At 43.3% G+C, this 20,725-nt stretch overlaps 1 protein-coding gene across 1 annotated transcript in view; it reads left to right on the forward strand.

Moving 5' to 3' along the window:
- adarb2 (adenosine deaminase RNA specific B2 (inactive)) overlaps nt 1-20,725 on the forward strand; it is a 496,547-nt gene that overhangs the window by 169,437 nt on the left and 306,385 nt on the right. The gene's annotated exons all lie outside the window — the stretch shown is intronic.

Here is a 20,725-nt window from a genome sequence, read left to right on the forward strand (position 1 = left end):
TGCTTCTGGCAGCACAGTGGCTTAGTGGTTAAAACTGCTACCTAGTAGCACTACGGTCATAGAGTCACAGAAATGTACAGCCTGGAAACAGATCCTTCGGTCCAACCCATCCATGCCGACCAGATATCCCAACCCAATCTCGTCCCACCTGCCAGGACCCAGCCCATATCCCTCCAAACCCTTCCTATTCATATACCCGTCCAAATGCCTTTTAAATGTTGCAATTGAACCAGCCTCCACCACTTTCTCTGGCAGCTCATTCCATATGTGTACCACCTTCTGTGTGAAAAGGTTGCCGCTTACGTCTCTTTTATATCTTTCCCCTCTCACCCTAAACCTACGCTCTCTAGTTCTGGGCTCCCTGACCCCAGGGAAAAGACTTTGTCTATTTATCCTATCATGCCCCTCACAATGTTGTAAATCTCTATAAGGTCATCCCTCAGCCTCCGACTCTCCAGGGAAAACAGCCCCAGCCTGTTCAGTCTCTCCCTATAGCTCAAATCCTGCAACCCTGGCAACATCCTTTTCTGAACTCTTTCAAGTTTCACAACGTCTTTCTGACAGGAAGGAGACCAGAACTGCATTCAATAGGGACCCGGGAATATTTAGGATTATAGCAAACAATTGTGGACTATTCACCCCCTTGTTCTGCCTTGCAATCCAATTATGACCCCAATCTCTACTTCAGTTTGATTTACCCATGTACCCTTGCTCTTCTTACCTATCAAAATTCTATTAGCTCCAGTCTTGATCCAATCATCTCAACTTTGGAGGCGAGACAACAAATTTCCACAATGCTTTCAAGTAAAGAAAATTCCCTCATTTCACTCACTCCAGGAAGACCAGGCTCTTGATTTCTACATTAAAGGAAAGTGGATTGCATGTGAAACACTTCTCAACTTCCAACACTTAAAGAAAACCACTTCCGGTCTATGAAGCCCCTACAGTGACAGTGAATTGAGGCAGTGAGTCTTTACCCACAATTGTTGAGGTGCTAAGATATCTTCTCCCATTTCCCCTGAGCCAAGGCAATGTTTTCTCTGTGATTTTGAAAAAAAACTATGTAGGTGTAAGTTATATAAATTAAAAGATCTATCAAGTAGATCTTATGATTTATGATTTATGATTTTTAACAGACTTGAATATGTAATCTGGACTAATTTTGTCCTAATATCTCAAGGAGGTTAAGATATTCAAAGAAAAACTGTCTTGAACTCCAGTTATTCTTCATTTAACACAATTTACCAGACTGAGAGATTATAGTCTTCCAAAATACCATGCCCTCATTTTAAATATTCCCCTCATCCCAATAAACTGAACACCAATAACATTGAAAACTCTTAACATGTATATATCGTATTTCTCATTGTTTTGTTGGTGAAAGAGAGGATATCAGTAAGACTCTGAATCCATGCAGCTGAGCTACTGTAGAGCATGTATCCAGGTTCCTTTACAGCCTGTGTATTTCCTAGACCGAGTGAAATGAATTGCCTAAACTTATATGTTGCTCCTCATGAAGTATCGCTTTAAATGCAGACGCAAGCTGAAGCTGCTCAATAACTCTATAACTGCTTGAATAAAACAGACTTAAATCAACAGATGAGTCAATAATGACTGAGGGCAAAGAACTTGTACATTTTCTGGTCAATTATGTGTAATAAGTAATTCATCTCATTAAACCCTCAGGCTACTAGCGCAAACACAATTGGCAAAGTGTATTCAGGACACAGGCAATTATTTCCCAAGCAGCCTTCAATAAACCAGCTTTAACCATAAAGCTAATGAAGCCAATGGAAAGATCCTACCTATGTTGTATTTTGCTTTGTATTGTATTGAAAATTCTTGTGCAGGGACTGTTTGCCTTATAGCAAGGGAAAGGGGATTGGTGGTGAAATCTATCAATAACTGCAGTGCAAATAGGCTGATGACAAATAGACTATTTACCTTTCACACCCTGCCCAATTTCCTTTCTCATTGAAAATTGTTGTCTCACCAGAAAGCTTTTCCACTTTCAGCGTAGGTATCATCCATCACTCGGTTCTCCTCCGCTATTCCAGCTGCAATCACAAAGCCATTTGGAAGAGCACTGTTTATACCCTAATCTCTTGCAACAGACCACCACCCATCTCCTGTATGTAAACATACAGGAGCAATCCTGCCTTGAACAAGAGTGCGAGCTGTTACATAGAATGCACAGCCTTAACTTGATGAAGTATAATTCTAGGTAAAAACAATGACTGCAGCGATTTTACTGCTTCTCGGATGCTGCCTGAACTGCTGTGCTCTTCCAGCACCACTAATCCAGAAGAATAATTATAGTCCAAGAGAATCCCAACTTCACTGATGCAACGCCAACAGCATCAGAGAATCCTAAGACCACAAAGCCAAAGGACGTTTATCCATCAAGCCCTCTCCATTCAGCTCGAAAGTCATTGCTGGATCTGTAACTTTCACACTCACTATATTACATTATTTGGAGATGCTGGTGTTGGAGTGGGGTGTACAAAGTTAAAAATCACACAACACCAGGTTATAGTCCAACAGGTTTAATTGGAAGCACACTAGCTTTTGGAGCGACGCTCCTTCATCAGGTGATAGTGGAGGACTCGATCGTAACACAGAATTTATAGCAAAAATTTGCAGTGTGATGTAACTGAAATTATACATTGAAAAATTGATTGTCTGTTAAGCCTTTCATCTGTTAGAATACAGTGTTAGTTTCACTTCTTTCATGTGTAAATCACAAAACCCTTTTTTTAAAGTTGCATTCTCGGGTTAGTTGTTAACAATAGTGATAGCTCGACAATATGTTGAAGGTGCTAGCCCTCTGTGTTCTCTGTCTATGACCTGATGTTAAGACTGATTCTAATCTAAAAAGTGAGATAACAGAGTTTTACATAAATTCATGCAGTTTTTGAGCTCAGAGTTCTACATGAATGTATGCAGTTTTTGAGCAAAGTACAATGTGACTCTGCAAGTACAAATTCACCCCACAAAATATATGTGTGCATGTGGGTCTTTGTCTGTGTGTGTGTGTGTGTGTGTGTGTGTGTCTGGGGTGGAGGTTGTGAGTGTGTGTGTGTGTGTGTGTGTTGTGAGTGCAGAGTGTCTTAAGTCTGTGAGAGGGTGCATGTGTGAGTGTGGGGGTGTTTGTGTGTCTATAAGGGTATGTATGGGTGTCTGTGTGCGCGTCTGTGTGTACCTGTGTCAGTGTGTATGTGAGAGTGTGTGTGTGTAGTGCAATGGTGATCACCTGTAATGTGACATGAACCCAAGGTCCCGGTTGAGGCCCTCTTAGCTATCAGCCTCTGCTCGGCCACTTTCCTCTGCTGCCTGTCCTGAAGTCCACCTTGGAGGATGGTCACCCGAAGGTCCGAGGCTGAATGTCCTGGACCACAGAAGTGTTCCTCAACTGGGAGGGAACCCTCCTGTCTGTTGATTGTTGTGCGGTACCCATTCATCCGTTGTCGTAACTAACCTGAGAATGCAATTTTAAAGAAAAGGTTTTGTGATTTACACATGAAAGAAATGAAACTATCACTGTATTCTAACAGATGAAAGACTTAACAGACAATCAATTTTCAATGTATAATTTCAGTTACATCACACTGCAAATTTTTGCTATAAATTCTGTGTTACGATCGAGCCCTCCACGATCACCTGATGAAGGAGCGTCGCTCCGAAAGCTAGTGTGCTTCCAGTTAAACCTGTTGGACTATAATCTGGTGTTGTGATTTTTAACTATATTACATTACTCAGCAAACTCTGCCTTAATGGGGGGAAGCTCTCCTTATGTTGAGTACCTAGCTTACTAAGTGGCAAAGTTACTTACTGAGTTCAGAGAAAACACTGGAGAAACTTTATGTTCCCAGTATGGAAAACAGATGTATGGGCTACTCTGATAAAATTGTTTCAAGAATTGGAAAGGTGAACTTTTTTTAAGAGCTACATGGTACATTTATGTAGTTGGAACCACAGAGGCAGGTAAAGAACATTCTATCACACTTCTGACTGTTGTTTTCAATTGAGCAATGTTCATGTTATTTAGGACTCCCTGATGACATGAAGTGGAATTACTTGCTTAAATCAGATGGGATGCAGGTTGGGCCACCATTAGTTTGTGCTGCTCCCAGAGACCAATTTCATCTTCACTCTCTCCTGAGAATTTTCAAGAGTTAGATGTGTTGCTCCACAGGATAGAGGGACATTGCTGTGTTTAATGCTATCCTGTGTATATTACTGGCCAGTTGTGTACTGACATTTTTTAAATAGAATCTCTACAGTGTGGAAACAGGCCCTTCAGCCCAGCAAGTTCACACCAACCCTCCGAAGAGTATCCCACCCAAACCCATTCCTCTACACTTACCACTGACTAATGCACCTAACCTACACATCCCCAAACTCTATTGTCAATTATACTAACCCGCGTATCTTTGGATTGTGAGAGGAAACTGGAGTACCTGGAGGAAACCCACACAGATAACGGGGAAAACGTGCAAACGCCACGCAGACAGTCACCCAAGGCTGGGATTGAACCTGCGTCCCTGGCAGTGAGGCAGTAGTGCTAACCACTGAGCCACCATTTCTCTCCTCTCAGCTGTGCTGACCTCATGGGTTTTCCTAGGCATTCTCACCTGACAGATTGATGCACTTCAGGAAGCATTTCAACAGTTGTGTAGAAAATAAATGTTTTTCTTTGGCCTTCCATTTTGCTTCCCTTTACTGAAGGTGCTGCATCTCATTGGCTACCTGCAACTTACCAACTGTTACGAGGTTCAAGCCTATAGGGTCGGGCTTTATTATTTGCAAAGAGGATACAGTGAGGGCTAGAGTTGGACACAGATTTTCTTGGGATGGATTAGAGACCACTACGCTTTACTTGTGTGTTTTATGACAACCACTTAAGAAGGAAATGTGTTAGGGACCAGTTAACTATCTCATTTATTTATCGTGAGGTGTTTAACCTTGTGAAGGAAGAAATCCCTTCTGTGAATAAAGTAATGAGTGCAACACAGTAACAATTAATCTTGTAGATTTTGTCAACTGGTAATAGTAATATAGTCAGCCATATGACATCAAGCACGGAATACAGGGAGAATTAGCCATTTGGATACAGAACTGACTCAGAGGCCTGTGACCAGTGGACTGCCACAAGGATCGGTGCTGGGCCCTCTACTTTTTGTCATTTACATAAATGATTTGGATGTGAGTATAAGAGGTACAGTTAGTAAGTTTGCAGGTGACACTAAAATTGGAGGTATGGTGGACAGAGAAGAGGATTACCTCAGATTACAAAGGGATCTTGATCAGATGGACCAATGGGCTGAGAGGTGGCAGATTGAGTTTAATTTAGATAAATGTGAGGTGCTGCATTGGGAACACAAATCTTAGCAGGACTTATACGCTTAATGGTAAAGTCCTAGGGAGTGTTGCTGAACAAAGAGACCTTGGAGTGCAGGTTCATAGCTCCTTGAAAGTGGAGTCGCAGGTAGATAGGATAGTGAAGAAGGTGTTTGGTATGCTTTCCTTTATTGGTCAGAGTATTGAGTATAGGAGTTGGGAGGTCATGTTGCAGCTGTTCAGTACATTGGTTAGGCCACTGTTGGAATATTGCGTGCAATTCTGGTCTCCTTCCTATCGGAAAGATGTTGTGAAACTTGAAAGAGTTCAGAAAAGATTTACAAGGATGTTGCCAGGGTTGGAGGATTTGAGCTATAGGGAGAGGCTGAACAGGCTGGGGCTGGTTTCCCTGAAGCATCGGAGACTGAGGGGTGACCTTATAAGTGGTTTACAAAATTATGAGGGGCATGGATAGGATAAATAGACAAAGTCTTTTCCCTGGGATCGGGGAGTCCAGAACTAGAGGGCGTAGGTTTAGGGTGAGATGGGAAAGATATAAAAGAAACCTAAGGGGCAACTTTTTCACGCAGAAGGTGGTACATGTTTGGAATGAGCTGCCAGAGGATGTGGTGGAGGCTGGTACCATTGCAACATTTAAGAGGCAATTGGATGGGTATATGAATAGGAAGGGTTTGGAGGGATATGGGCCGGGTGCTGACAGGTGGAACTAGTTTGCGTTGGGATATCTGGTCAGCATGGACGGGATGGACTGAAGGGTCTGTTTCCATACTGTACATCTCTGTGACTCTAAGCTCAAAAATGATATGGTTATAGTCCAACAGGTTTATTTGAAATGACAAGCTTTCAAATTGCTACCCCTTCATGAGATGAAGTGGAGGCACATCACTTACAACCAAACCATAAGCCAATCAGGCATTGGCAAGGGAGACAGAGGGCCTTCCCCTGTAATCAAGTGCCTAAGGGTGGAGCTCATCCGGACTGAGAGCCAATCAGAGGACGAAAACCCTTGTACTCATCAGCACCTCAAGGGAGGTCATGGTCGCTGCTGAAAGGACACCCACCCAAGGCCCAGCGGTCAACCCAATGCAGGTAAGGAAAATGAGAGGGCCTTTGCAGGTTGGAGGTCATAGGGAGAGGGACTGTCATTAGCAAGAGTACAGGGTGACTGTCACCATCATTAAATGGACACATAATAGCCTCATTTGGTGTTGAGGTGAGGAAGTCGACCATGGAAATCCCCAAACAGAAGGCAGCAACTTTCAGACATGTTGCCATCCAGTCACATTAAATTCCCTTCCCAAATCTAAACACACCATCTGCAACAGAAGATTCTGTCGCACTCCCCACATATAAACACATGCAGACACACACACACACATACACAAACATATGCAGACACACACACAGATACAGACAAACATATATATACAGATAGACACACATACACAGACATGTACACATACACACAGACCCACACAAAAACGTGCATACACATACACACAAGCAAATGCAAATGCACACACACACACACAAACGTGAACCAGCATACACACAACCAAAGCAGATGCACATACAAACACACATACATATGCATATACACACACACACACATCTGTCACAGAGTTTGAGGATGGGATCATGATAATAGGACTTATACACTTAATGATAAGGTCCTAGGGAGTGTTGCTGAACAAAGAGACCTTGGAGCGCAGGTTCATAGCTCCTTGAAAGTGGAGTCACAGGTAGATAGGATAGTGAAGAAGGCATTTGGTATGCATTCCTTTATTGATCAGAGTATTGAGTACAGGAGTTGGGAGGTCATGTTGCAGATTTACAGGACATTGGTTAGGCCACTGTTGGGATATTGTGTGCAATTCCTATTGGAAAGATGTTGTGAAACTTGAAAGGGTTCAAAAAAGATTTACAAAGATGTTGCCAGGGTTGGAGGATTTGAGCTATAGGGAGAGGCTGAACAGGCTGCGGCTGTTTTCCCTGGAGTGCCGGAGGCTGAGGGGTGACCTTATAGAGGGTTACAAAATTATGAAGGGCATGGATAGGATAAATAGACAAAGTCTTTTCCCTGGGATCGGGGAATCCAGAACTAGAGGGCATAGGTTTAGGGTGAGAGGGGAAAGATATAAAAGAGACGTAAGAGGCAACCTTTTCATGCAGAGGGTGGTATGTGTATGGAATGAGCTGCCAGAGGAAGTGGTGGAGGCAAGTACAATTGCAACGTTTAAAATGCATTTGGATGGGTATATGAATAGGAAGGGTTTGGAGGGATATGGGCCAGGTGCTGGTAGGTGGGACTAGATTGGGTTGGGACATCTGGTCGGCATGGACGGGTTGGACCGAAGAGTTATAGAGAGACCCTATGTGCTGCCCCCAAGTGTTGGGAAATGCAGTCATCTTGATACTGTCTGAGGCCGACACTAAATATCCCTATCAGGATCAAAGACAAGGTGGTGAAAGGAGTTAAGGGGGACCTTGGAAATGGGAATCATTTTTCTGGTTGTGACAACTTCTCGCAAGACCTGTAGTGTAGGCAATACCCTCTGCTTGCAGGTATGGTGTTTGCAGGCACTTTGAGAGAACAGCAGGATGGATCTGCACAGAGTGGCCTGGGTGCACCCTTCAAATTGCTGAATTGATCAGGAGAAAACAAGCACCAAAGTTTAGGATTCCCAACGCAGGCTGAATTTGCTCCCCAGATTGCAGCATCCCTGACAAACTAGCAGGGAATTTCCTCAGCTCCTGAAATTTTGATCTTATAATCCTTACTTATAATATCATTAAAAAAACTTCTGTATCTGCTTTCTTTTCCAAACAGCAAATCTGAACCTTCCAAATAAATGAACATCTTCAATGAAGCAGTGAAAGACCGCTGCTATCGCAATGAGTCTTCTCAAGCAGTGTGTCAAAACTGCTGTAAAGCTTAGTGATGGGCAAGTGTTTGAGCAAAACCTTTAAACATACAGTGATCAGCAGAGGAGCTAATGGCCTTCATTCTTTTCCACATCATGTGTTAAGGTGCCACACAGAGCTTTGGCATATTATGCAACAGTGATGGGACCCACACATTTCCCATGCTGCATGACCCTGGACAGATGCAAGGAATAGTTTGAATTCCCTTTGCAGGTAGCTGGGAGAGTCGCTGCTGGACACCTTGTTTCTGTCAAATGTAATGTGGTAACCTAGGAAAGCCACATTCAAGCCACTGTGCTGTTAACCAGGGATGATGTGAGAATTGGAGGTACCAAAATAGAGTGAAGAGCGGAAAACGATTTTTATAAAGCTCATAAAAGAATAAAGCCGAAGCACAGCAGATTTAAATGTTCCTTCCTGAACTTTCTCCATATAAATCCAATCAGCAGAATTCACATTTGAGTTATCTCTCTGAATTGTATTCACAACCAAAATGTAAAATACACATTTTGGACTATAGGCTGCAGATGGAAAATGATTGATATAATCAACAAGTCTGTAAAGAGAGAGCTTCATGTCTGTGACGGTTCATCAGAACTGCAGAACTCATCAGAATTTTTGAGCTTGTTCATGCGAAGATTTTCATCTGCTTTATTGCAAAGGAGAAACTCAATTCGAAATGCAGTACTGTGAAGAGAAAGCATTTGTTCCATCTGTCAGGTTAGAAGAGAAATGAAAGACTTTGCATTTATGCAACTTCTTTTACAACCTCTAGATGTCTAAATGTGCATTCCAGCCAATATTGTCCGGTCACAGTAGGAATGGAAGAATTGTGACAAACAATTTACACACAGTGAGGTCTCACAAACAGCAATGTGATAATGGCCTGATTATCTGTTTGATATTGATGTTGGTTGATGGATAGAGCAGGACTCTAGAGTCAGATCACAGCTGGAACATTATGAACAGTTTAGGACCCCATATCTAATGAAAGAAATTGCTGGCATTGGAGGCAGTCCAAAGAAGTTTCACAAGGCTGACAGCAGGGACTGTCTTATAAGAAGAGTTTGACTAGATTGGACCTGTACTCAATGGAACATAGAAGAATGAGAGGTGATCTTATTGAAAAATGTAAGGTGCTTAGAGGATATGACAGGGTAAATGTAGAAAAGTCGTGTCCCCTTGTGGAAACATCTAGGAACAGAAGGTGTAATCTCGGAAAGAGAGGTCACAGATTTAAAACCGAGATGAGGAGGAATTTGTTCTCTGTGGCTTGTGAATCTGTGGAATTCTTTAACGCAGAGGGCTGTAGAGGAAGGGTCTCTTTGACACAAAATGTTAACTCTGATTTGTCTCCATAGATGCTGCCAGACCTGCTGGGCTTTTCCAGCAATTTCTGTTTTTGTTAAGGCTGTTGAGGTTTGGTGGTTGAGATAGATTTTTCATCAGAAGGGGAATCAAGGGTTAAAGGGGGCAGGCAGGAAAGTGCCATTGAGGATTATCAGATCAGTGATGATCTCATTGAACGCTCGAGTAGACTCAATGGGCTGAATGGCCTATTTCTGCTCCTACAATCTTACGAGCTCTCCCTGTTATTCAAAATATTCTCTTGCAATCTTTTGCATCCATTTGAGAGGGGAAATGGGGTTTTGACTTTAAGTCACATCTAAAAGATGTCACATCGAACACTCCCTCGGCTCTCTATCGTCGCTGCATCAGAATGTCAAATCTCAAGCCAGAAAATGAGGTTATTGAGTCTGAAAAAAATCAAATCCGAATGCTGTACATTGTGCGTAATGTTACTAACACTGACTGGGTTTAGTTATTTCAGCAAAGCCCCATCAAGAGGAAATGGTTAAGTGCAGTTCAGCAAAAAGAGAACAATGGTTGCAAGTGAGCAGAGTATTTTATAGCACCCCCATAAAACCTCAAGCTGTTGTTGGCCAATACATCTCTGTGAGGAGAGGATTGGGACTGCCGTATATCCAGCTATCAGTCACTGCCAAGGCTCTAGCTCGCAAGACTGACTGCCTGCTATTGTCGCTGTTTGTCTGCCATCAGGCACAGATTAGGACTCCTGCCGGGTGTTGGCACTTGCTTGTTTTAAAACATTTGTTTGTTTGTCATTTTGTTCTGCAATACCCCATGTTGGCTTGACACAGTGAACGTGTGGGAAAAAAAGTACAGCATAATGATGATGAAAATTCTGCTGGCTTAATGCTCCAGAAATTGGAGTAGTGCAGAATACGGTCTTCAAGTCCACTTGTGTCCGGATCTATCTCCAATAACAACAATGTTTTAATCATTATGACATTGCTATTATAAGTACACAGTCAATTTTTCTATAATGTCATGGTTGTGTTCTTGTGCAACCCCACGTTATAGAAAAATCATGCCTTAGAAACAGCGCTTTGAAGTGCTGGTGATGTAATTGCGTGACAGCCAACACACGTTTTAAGGTTCGCACTTTACAAATAGTGTCCGCAATTCGTCAATCACATTACACCAAATTTGTGTTGAGGAAGTGTGCATTATAGCAGAATGACCTGTAATGCTCCTTGGCAATTCATGGGACCTTCAGAAAGCAAAACGTGGCATTGAGCCACATCAGGATACATGAAGTCAGATGACCAACACCTTGATCAAAGAAGTCATTTTTAAGAGTGTCCTAAAGGAGGAGAGTAAGGTACAAGGCAAAGAGGTGTAGGACCAAAATCAGAGTTTGGGGCCAAATGGCCACCAAAGACGGAGCAATTATAATTCGGGATGAACAAGAGGCCAGAATGAGAGGAGTGTAGATACCTTGAAGGGTTGGAGGCTGAAGATTAAAGAAACAGGGACAGTCAAGATTTTGGAGGGATAAATTTAAAAAAATTAAATCAAATGATTGCTTGACTTGGAGCCAATGTGGGCCAGCAAGCCACAGAAAAGCTAGGTGAACAAGACTTGGTGCAAGTTTAGACATAGGGAGCAAATGTTTGAATAATCTCAAGCTTCCAGAGGATACACCGGTAGATCAGCCAGAAATGCTGATGAAAACAATAGTGAGCTGCAGATAACAAAGGATGAAATGAGTGGTGAGGAATGAAGAGCTTGAATAAAATCCACACAAGGTGAAAATTCCACTGGCGATTTTATCTGGTGCCACTGCAGACTCATTTGCCAAGATTCATCCTGGGCACACAGAAAGAGAAATTGTAACCTCATTCCAATGAGACAGAAGACTCATCACAAAGGAATTGTACAAATGTACACGAGAGTGAGAGTAGTTAGACCCAGCAAGTGCAGTGCAAATTCAAGTTATACTGAATGCTGGGTGTAAGACCTTATATAATTTGGATGCAATCTATCTTTTGCCATTTGAGTAATTCTGTTCAAAAGAGACACGGTTTAGACTGCTCCAGAACTGTTGTATAGAATAGAATCCCAACAGTGTTGGGGCCATTTGGCCCAACAAGTCCACACCAACCCTCTGAAGAGTAACCAACCCAGACCCATTTTCCTATCCTATTACTCTATATTTACCCCGACTGGTGTACCTACTCTAGACACAATGACAATTTAGTATGGCCAATTCATCTAACCTGCACATCTTTGGATTACAAGAGGAAACTGGAACAAACCCACGCAGACACGAAGAGAACATGAAAACTCCACACAGAGGCTGGAATCGAACCCAAGTCCCTGGTGCTCTGAGGCAGCAGCGCTAACCACTGAGCCATGGTGCCACCCCATTTACTATAGGATTTTCTGTAGGCATCTGGATTGTTGCCACACATAATTCGTTAAGGTTTTGTTTTCTCTTGTATAGTTTCTTAAGGGCCTGCAAATTTCCTTTCTGCTTATCTGTCACCAAGTGTGAGCCTTGGAAGTGGGGGAAGAATTTGGACTTTCTCCCAATATCTCTAACAAATTACCCAACAAAGATCGCTCCTTTTCCAGCATTAATTTCAGATCGATGCCATCTAGAAGGGATCTCCAGGAGCAGAAAACATCATCAACCAGTCTAAAGAGGCAAAGAGATTGAAGCATTCTCCTAGACAGCGAACCAGAAAGTAAAAAGCATCAGGTTTCATTGTTCACATCTTGATAATATTCAAGACAAAATAAGCAAGTAGGACATGCATTTATGTTAAAGTAGAATCTGAAATATCATCCACATTTATTAAAATAATTGATATAATTTAAGAATCTGTGTAATTTCTATCATGGGTTATAGGGAATGATATTACTCATTCGTAGAATGATTTTTTTTTCAGAGTGACATCATTGAGTGATGATTATGGTTCAAATTTAATGTTTTTCTGACTAAGTGCAAATAGCTTTGAGTTTTTGGAAGCATTCACATGGTGAAGTCCAGTGAAATTTCTCACAGCATCTTACCAAATGCATCTCAATAACTACCAACCTAACTCCTATGGTGCTTCTCATTTCCAATTCAATCCTCATCTTTCCACACAATATTCCTGGGAAATTCCACCCTCACCCGATAGCTCCTGAAAGATCAGCGTGCCTTGCATCTGTACCATCTTTGAACGCCCAGGCTATCATGGTCAGTCCGGAGCTGCCCTGTGTGATTAATGGCATTTGTTCTGGCTATGGCAGCTGGAGAAAATTGGTAACCTGCATTGCAGGCAGGGACCTGGAAGTCCTCCTGGATGGCCTGGTGCAGACACAACACCTTCTTTTCCCTAAGACCCAGAATGGAGTCCTGGACAGTAGACCATGCCAGCCTGGTCTGTAATTATCATCCAGATCAGTGTGGTCTCAGCCATCTCAAAGAATGCGCAAAACTGTGAGAGGGAGGGTCAGTGATCATCTCCACTTCATCAGTGTAAGCACCATCATCTTCTCTCTGACGCCTCATATTCACTCTATCACTGCTTCTGTTTCCACCTCCCACCAAGACTCCTGCTCTATCACTTTCACTATCACCTGTGATATCTTCCTTCAGTCATTCTCACCCATTCTAACCCCTGACAATACTAATCTTGTGTGCCATCTGCGCTGCCTACACATTTTCTTTTAGATTCCCTACAGTGTGGAAACAGGCCCTTTGACCCAACAAGTCCACACCAACCCTCCGAAGAGCAACCCACCCAGACCCGTCTCCCTCTGACTAATGCACCTAACACTATGGACAATTTAGCATGGCCAATTCACCTGACCTGCACATGTTTGGACTGTGGGAGGAAACCGGAGCACCCAGAGGAAACCCACGCAGGCACAGGGAGAATGTGCAAACTCCACACAGACAGTTGCCTGAGGCTGGAATCAAAATTGGGACCCTGGTGTTGTGAGGCAGCAGTGCTAACCACTGAGCCACCGTGCTTGGGACATGTACCCACCTGCCCCAAAAGTAAGAGCTGTGATATCCACTTTCATCTCCTTTAATATCTGCCAGGCTCTCATTCCCAGAGAACAATAGCCCACAAAAGGGCAGGAAGAGTCAAGTCGGGTGGTGGGCTGCCCATCTTTTGACTCACAGCAAAACAGAAGTAATGTGAGTTTTTTATCTCTGGGCTGAGCAATTAAAATGCAAAAAGACATGGCATTGGATGCATGCTGTGAGCATCCAGATAGGCAAGGAATAAGTGAGCACTGTGACACCAGAAAAAACAAAGAACCTTAAAATAACAGGAGCAGGAAATAGGCCAATCATCTCTTCATGCCTGATACACCATTTAACATGATCATAGCTAATCATTTAACTCAGTACTTTGTTCCTGCTTGCTCCCCATACCCTTTGATCCTTTTAGCCCTGTATCCAACTCCTTCTTCGAGTAAAAAGTGAGGTCTGCAGATGCTGGAGATCAGAGCTGAAAATGTGTTGCTGGTTAAAGCGCAGCAGGTTAGGCAGCATCCAAGGAATAGGAAATTCGACGTTTCGGGCCAGAGCTGATGAAGGGCTCTGGCCCGAAACGTCGAATTTCCTGTTCCTTGGATGCTGCCTAACCTGCTGTGCTTTAACCAGCAACACATTTTCAGCTCCAACTCCTTCTTGCAAGCATTCCATGTTTTGGCCTCAACTGTGTTCTGTAGGTTCACTGCTGCCAGAGTGAAGAGATTTCTCCTCATCTCCATCCTGAATGGCCTACCCTGTACCCTTAAAATGCAACCCCTGGTTCTGGATTCCCCCGTTTTCAGGGACATCTGTCCCACATTTACCCTGACTAGTCCTGTTTTAATTTTGTGGGTGCCTATGAGGTTCCCCCTCATTTTTCTAACCTTCAGTGAATCTAGATTAGCTTCCCTACAGTGTGGAAGTAGGCCCTTCAGCCCAACAAGTCCACACTGACCCTCTGAAGAGTAACTCACACAGATTCATTTCCCTGCATTTCCCCTTACATTATGGTCAATTCACCTGGCCTGCACATCTTTTGGAATGTGGGAGGAAACTGGAGCACCCAGAGGGAACCCACACAGACACTGGGAGAGTGTGCAAACTCCACACAGTCGCCCGAGCCGGAATCGAACCCGGGTCCCTGGCGCTGTGAGGCAGCAATGCTAACCAATGAGCCACTGTGCCACCCTGAGAAGCCAGAAACTTGTCTTCTGTGAGGACTGAATTCAGGACCTTCACATTATGAGATCTAGTCCTAATTGGTCCAGTCTCTCTTTATGGTCAGTCCTGGCCATTCCAGGAGTCAATCTGCTAAAAGCGAGCTAACAGCTTGGAGTTGTGGCCTGGTCCATGAGCTGGGTGTGTGCCCCTGAATGCCGTGATCTTGCTGAGCTTAACAATAGTTACAACACAATCGCTGCATTGTGCTCCAAGGTTGCAGCATCAAAGTGCAGGAGCGTAGATTGAAAATGTACAATGAAGGTTCGTAGAGGCTGGCACATGTTGGAGGTCCATGGACAGGTACTGAGGATGGCCGTGACATGAGATGTCGGTACCCATTGTCCAATATAGAGGTCCTTCAGAGAAAGCAGATGTATACCCATGTGCCCATTCTGATTTCCCTATTGGGAATTCTCAATGCCCAGCTTGGTGCATTTAGTAAGATAGGAATATTAATGAGGTGAATTGTGACAATAAACAAGGTGTTTAACAAGCAATATTCCACTTAATTAGCAAGCCGCCACTGCTCAGCCATACATTTTCCTCACTGCTTGACAAAACTATAAAAGATGCAGCAGGTTGCTCCCAATCTCAAGATAGGCCTCACCAGATTTCTCACAAGATTCTGCTACAAATTCCACCCTATGACATAAATTATTTTCTTCCCAACCTGTTCAGAGATTTTATTACATACCTCTGGAGCAGATGGGACTTGAGCCCAGGCCTCCTGGTCTAGGGATATGGACACTACCACTGCACCAGAAGAGCACCCCTGTGATTTAAAACACAATTAAAAACTGAGTAACAACTCATTCAACAATGCTTACATTTTTAAATGCTTTATGTAACAAAGGCAGTGCTTCGAAAGTTGAAGTTCATCTCAAATCACTAATTCTGCAGTGACTGCATCCCGGAAGACAGTAATAGTGCACCCTGTGGAGCTGCAATAGACAATAGGTGCAGGAGTAGGCCATTCTGCCCTTCGAGCCAGCACCACCATTCATTATGATCATGGCTGATCATCCTCAATCAGTATCCTGTTCCTGCCTTATCCCCATAGCCCTTAATTCCATTATCTTTAAGAGCTCTAGCTAACTCTTTCTTGAAAATATCCAGAGACTTGGCCTCCACAGCCTTCTGGGGCAGAGCATTCCATACACCCACCACTTTCTGGGTGAAGAAGTTTCTCCTCAACTCTGTTCTAAGTGGCCTACCCCTTATTTTTAAACTATGTCCTCTTGTTCAGGACTCATCCATCAACAGAATCATGCTTCTTGCCTCCAGAGTGTCCAATCCTTTAATAATCTTATACGTCTCAATCAGATCCCCTCTCAGCCTCCTAAACTCAAGCATATACAAGCCCAGTCGCTCCAATCTTTCAACGTAAGATAGTCCAGCATTCTGGAAATTGACCATGTGAATCTACACTGCATTCCTTCAATAGCCAGAATGTCTTTCCTCAAATTTGGAGACCAAAACTGCGTACAATATTCCAGGTGTGGTCTCACCAGGGCCCTGTACAGCAGCAGAAGGACCTCTTTGCTTCTGTACTCAATTCCTCTTGTTATAAAGGCCAGCATGCTATTAGCTTTCTTCACTGCCTGTTGTACCTGCAAGCTTGCTTTCATTGACTGATGTACAAGAACACCTAGATCTCATTGTACTGCCCCTTTACCTAACTTGACTCTATTTAGGTAGTAATCTGCCTTCCTGTTCTTGCCACCAAAGTGGATAACCAAACATTTATCCACATTAAACTGCATCTGCCATGCATCTGTCCACTCACCTAGCCTGTCCAGGTCACCCTGTAATCTCTTAACATCCTCCTCACATTTCACCCTGCCACCCAGCTTTGTGCCATCAGCAAATTTGCTAATGTTACTTTTAATACCTTCATCTATATCATTAATGTACATTGTAAAAAGCTGCAGTCCCAACACTGATCCCTACGGCACACCACTGGTCACTGCCTGCCATTCCGAAAGAGAGCCATTTATCATTATTCTTTGTTTCCTGTCAGCCAACCAATTTTCAATCCATGTCAGTATTTTGCCCCTAATACCATGTGCCCTAATTTTGCTCACTAACCTCCTATGTGGGACTTTATCAAAGGCTTTCTGAAAGTCCAGGTATACTAGATCCACTGAATCTCCCTTGTCCATCTTCAGAGTTACATCCTCAAAAAATCCAGAAGATTAGTCAAGCATGATTTCCCATTCATAAATCCATGTTGACTCTGACCTATCCTGTTACTACTATCCAGATGTGTCGTAATTTCATCCTTTATAATTGACTCCAGTACTTTTCCACTGAGGTCAGACTAACTGGTCTATAATTCTCTGTTTTCTCTCTCCCTCCTTTCTTAAAATGTGGGACAACATTGGTCATCCTCCAATCCGCAGAAACTGATCCTGAATCTATAGAACATTGGAAAATGATCACCCATGCATCCATGATTTCTAGAGCCACCTCCTTCAGTAGCCTGGGATGCAGACCATCAGGTCCCAGGGACTTATCAGCCTTCAGACCTAACAGTCTCTCCAACACTATTTCCTGCCTAATATGAATTCCCTTCAGTTCAGGTCCTTCAACCACTATTACATCTGGGAGATTGCTCGTGTCTTCCCCAGTGAAGACAGATCTAAAGTACCAATTCAACTCTTCTGCCATTTCTTTGTTCCCCATACTAAATTCACCTGTTTCTGTCTTCAATGTCCCAATTTTAGTCTTAACCTTTTCTTTTTCGTTTCACATACCTAAAACAGCCTTTACTATCATCCTTTATATTTTTGGCCAGTTTACCTTCGTACCCTATTTTTTCTTTGCGTATTTCCTTTTTGGTTATCCTCTGTTGTTCTTTAAAAGCTTCCCAGTCTTCTGATTTCTCATTCATCTTTGCTATGTTATACTTCTCTTTCACCTTCATACAGTCCTTAACTTCTCTCATCAGCCACAGCCGCCCCTGCCTCCCCTTAGGATCTTTCTTCCTTTTTGGAATGAACTGATCCTGCATCTTCTGCATTATACCCAGAAATACCTGCCATTGTTGTTCCACTGCCATCCCTGCTAGGGTATTGCACCATTGAACTTTGGCCAACTCCTCCTTCATAGCTCCTAGCTCCCCTTATTCATTTGAAATATTGTCACTTCTGATTCTACCCTCTCCCTTTCAAACTGCAGATTAAAGCTGATTGTATTGTGGTCAGCTCCTTTACTTCGAAGTCCCTGATCAAGTCCAGTTCGTTGCACAACACCAGATCCAGAATTGCTTTCTCCCTGGTGGGCTCCATCACAAGCTGTTCTAAGAATCCATCTTCAAGGCACTCCACAAGCTCCCTTGCTTGGGGTCCAGTATCATCCTGATTCTCCCAGTCTACCTGCATATCCCCCATAACAACTGTTATGCAGTACACCATTATCAACAATCTCCAGATTTCTAGCACAAAATCAGAAATTGCTGGAAAAACTCAGCAGGTGGGGCAGCATCTGTGAAGAGAAAGCAGAGTGAATGTTTCAGATTCACTGACCTCACTTCAGAACAGAAGAAATTCTGAAGAAGAATCACTGCACTCAAAACGTTATCTCTACTTTCTCTCCACAAATGCTGCCAGCCCTGCAAAGCTTTTCCAGCAATTTCTGGTTTTGTTCTGATTTCCAGCATCTGCAGTTCTTTAGTTTTTCTCTCTCTCCAGATTTCGGTGTTTATCTGCATCTGAAGACACCGAAAGTCATTGGCAGTTGTGCTCAGTAGTAACAATAATTGTTGACAGTTCTGTCATAAATGTGACTGCATATTCCAGGTCCTGTGTCATAGAGTCATAGAGATGTACAGCATGGAAACAGACCCTTCGGTCCAACCCATCCATGCTGACCAGATATCCCAACCCAATCTAGTCCCACCTGCCAGCACCCGGCCCATATCCCTCCAAACCCTTCCTATTCATATACCCATCCAAATGTCTCTTAAATGTTGCAATTGTACCAGCCTCCACCACATCCTCTGGCAGCTCATTCCATACACATACCACCTTTTGTGAAAAAGTTGCCCCTTAGGTCTCTTTTATATCTTTCCCCTCTCACCCTAAACCTATGCCCTCTAGTTCTGGACTCCCCAACAACAGGGAAAAGATTTTGCCTATTTATCCTATCTATGCCACTCATAATTTTGTAATCCTCTCTAAGGTCACCCCTCAGCCTCTGACGCTCCAGGGAGAACAGTCCCAGCCTGTTCAGCCTCACCCTGTAGCTCAGATCCTCCAACCCTGGCAACATCCTTGTAAATCTTTTCTGAACCCTTTCAAGTTTCACAACATCTTTCCGATAGGAAGGAGACCACAATTGCACGCAATATTCCAACAGTGGCCTAACCAATGTCCTGTACAGCCGCAACATGACCTCCCAACTCCTGTACTCAATACTCTGACCAATAAAGGAAAGCATACCAAACACCTTCTTCACTACCCTATCTACCTGCAACTCCACTTTCAAGGAGCTATGAACCTGCACTCCAAGGTCTTTTTGTTCAGTAACACTCCCTAGGACCTTACCATTAAGTGTATAAGTCCTGCTAAGATTTGCTTTCCCAAAATGCAGCACTTCACATTTTTCTGAATTAAACTCCATCTGCCACTTCTCAGCCCATTGACCCATCTGGACCAGATCCTGTTGTAATCTGAGGTAGCCCTCTTCGCTGTCCACTACATCTCCAATTTTGGTGTCATCTGCAAACCTACTAACTGTACCTCTTATGCTCACATCCAAATCATTTACGTAAATGACAAAAGGTAGAGGGCCCAGTTCTGTATCCAAATGGCTAGTTCTCCCTGTATTCCATGAGATCTAACCTTGTTAATCAATCTCTCATGGGGTACATTGTCGAACACCTTACTGAAATCCATATAGATCACATCTACTGCTCTCATCAATCTTCTTTGTTACCTCTTCAAAAAACTCAATCAAGTTTGTGAGACATGATTTCCCAAGCACAAAGCCATGTTGACTATCCCGAATCAGTCCTTGCCTTTCCAAATACATGTACATCCTGTCCCTCAGGATTCCCTCCAACAACTTGCCCACCACCGAGGTCAGGCACACTGGTCTATAGTTCCCTGGCTTGTCTTTACCGCCCTTCTTAAACAGTGGCACCACGTTTGCCACTCTCCAGTCTTCCGGCACCTCACCTGTGACTATCGATGATACAAATATCTCAGCAAGAGGCCCAGCAATCACTTCTCTAGCTTCCTACAGAGTTCTCAGGTACAGCTGATCAGGTCCTGGGGATTTATCCACATTTCAAGACATCCAGCACTTCCTCCTCTGTAATCTGGCCAATTTGCAAGATGTCACCATCTATTTCCCTATATCTTCCCTATCCTTTTCCACAGTAAATATTGATGCAAAATATTCATTTAGTATCTCCTCCATTTTCTGTGGCTCCACACAAAGGCTGTCTTGCTGATCTTTGAGTCCTGATGAAGGGCTTATGCTCGAAACGTCGAATTCTCTATTCCTGAGATGCTGCCTGGCCTGCTGTGCTTTGACCAGCAACACATTTGCAGCTGTGATCTCCAGCATCTGCAGACCTCATTTTTTACTCGGGCCCTATTCTCTCCCTAGTTACCCTTTTGTTCATAATATATTTGAAAAAACCCTTTGGATTCTCCTTAATTCTATTTGCCAAAACTATCTCATGTCCCCATTTTGCCCTCCTGATTTCCCTCTTAAGTATACTCCTACTTTCTTTGTACTCTTCTAAGGATTCACTCGATCTATCCTGTCTTACCTGACATATGCTTCCTTCTTTTTCTTAACCAAACCCTAAATTTCTTTAGTCATCCAGCATTCCCTACACCTACCAGCCTTCCCTTTTACCCT

The sequence above is a fragment of the Hemiscyllium ocellatum genome, chromosome 5, assembly GCF_020745735.1.
Source record: "Hemiscyllium ocellatum isolate sHemOce1 chromosome 5, sHemOce1.pat.X.cur, whole genome shotgun sequence".
NCBI lineage: Eukaryota > Metazoa > Chordata > Chondrichthyes > Orectolobiformes > Hemiscylliidae > Hemiscyllium > Hemiscyllium ocellatum.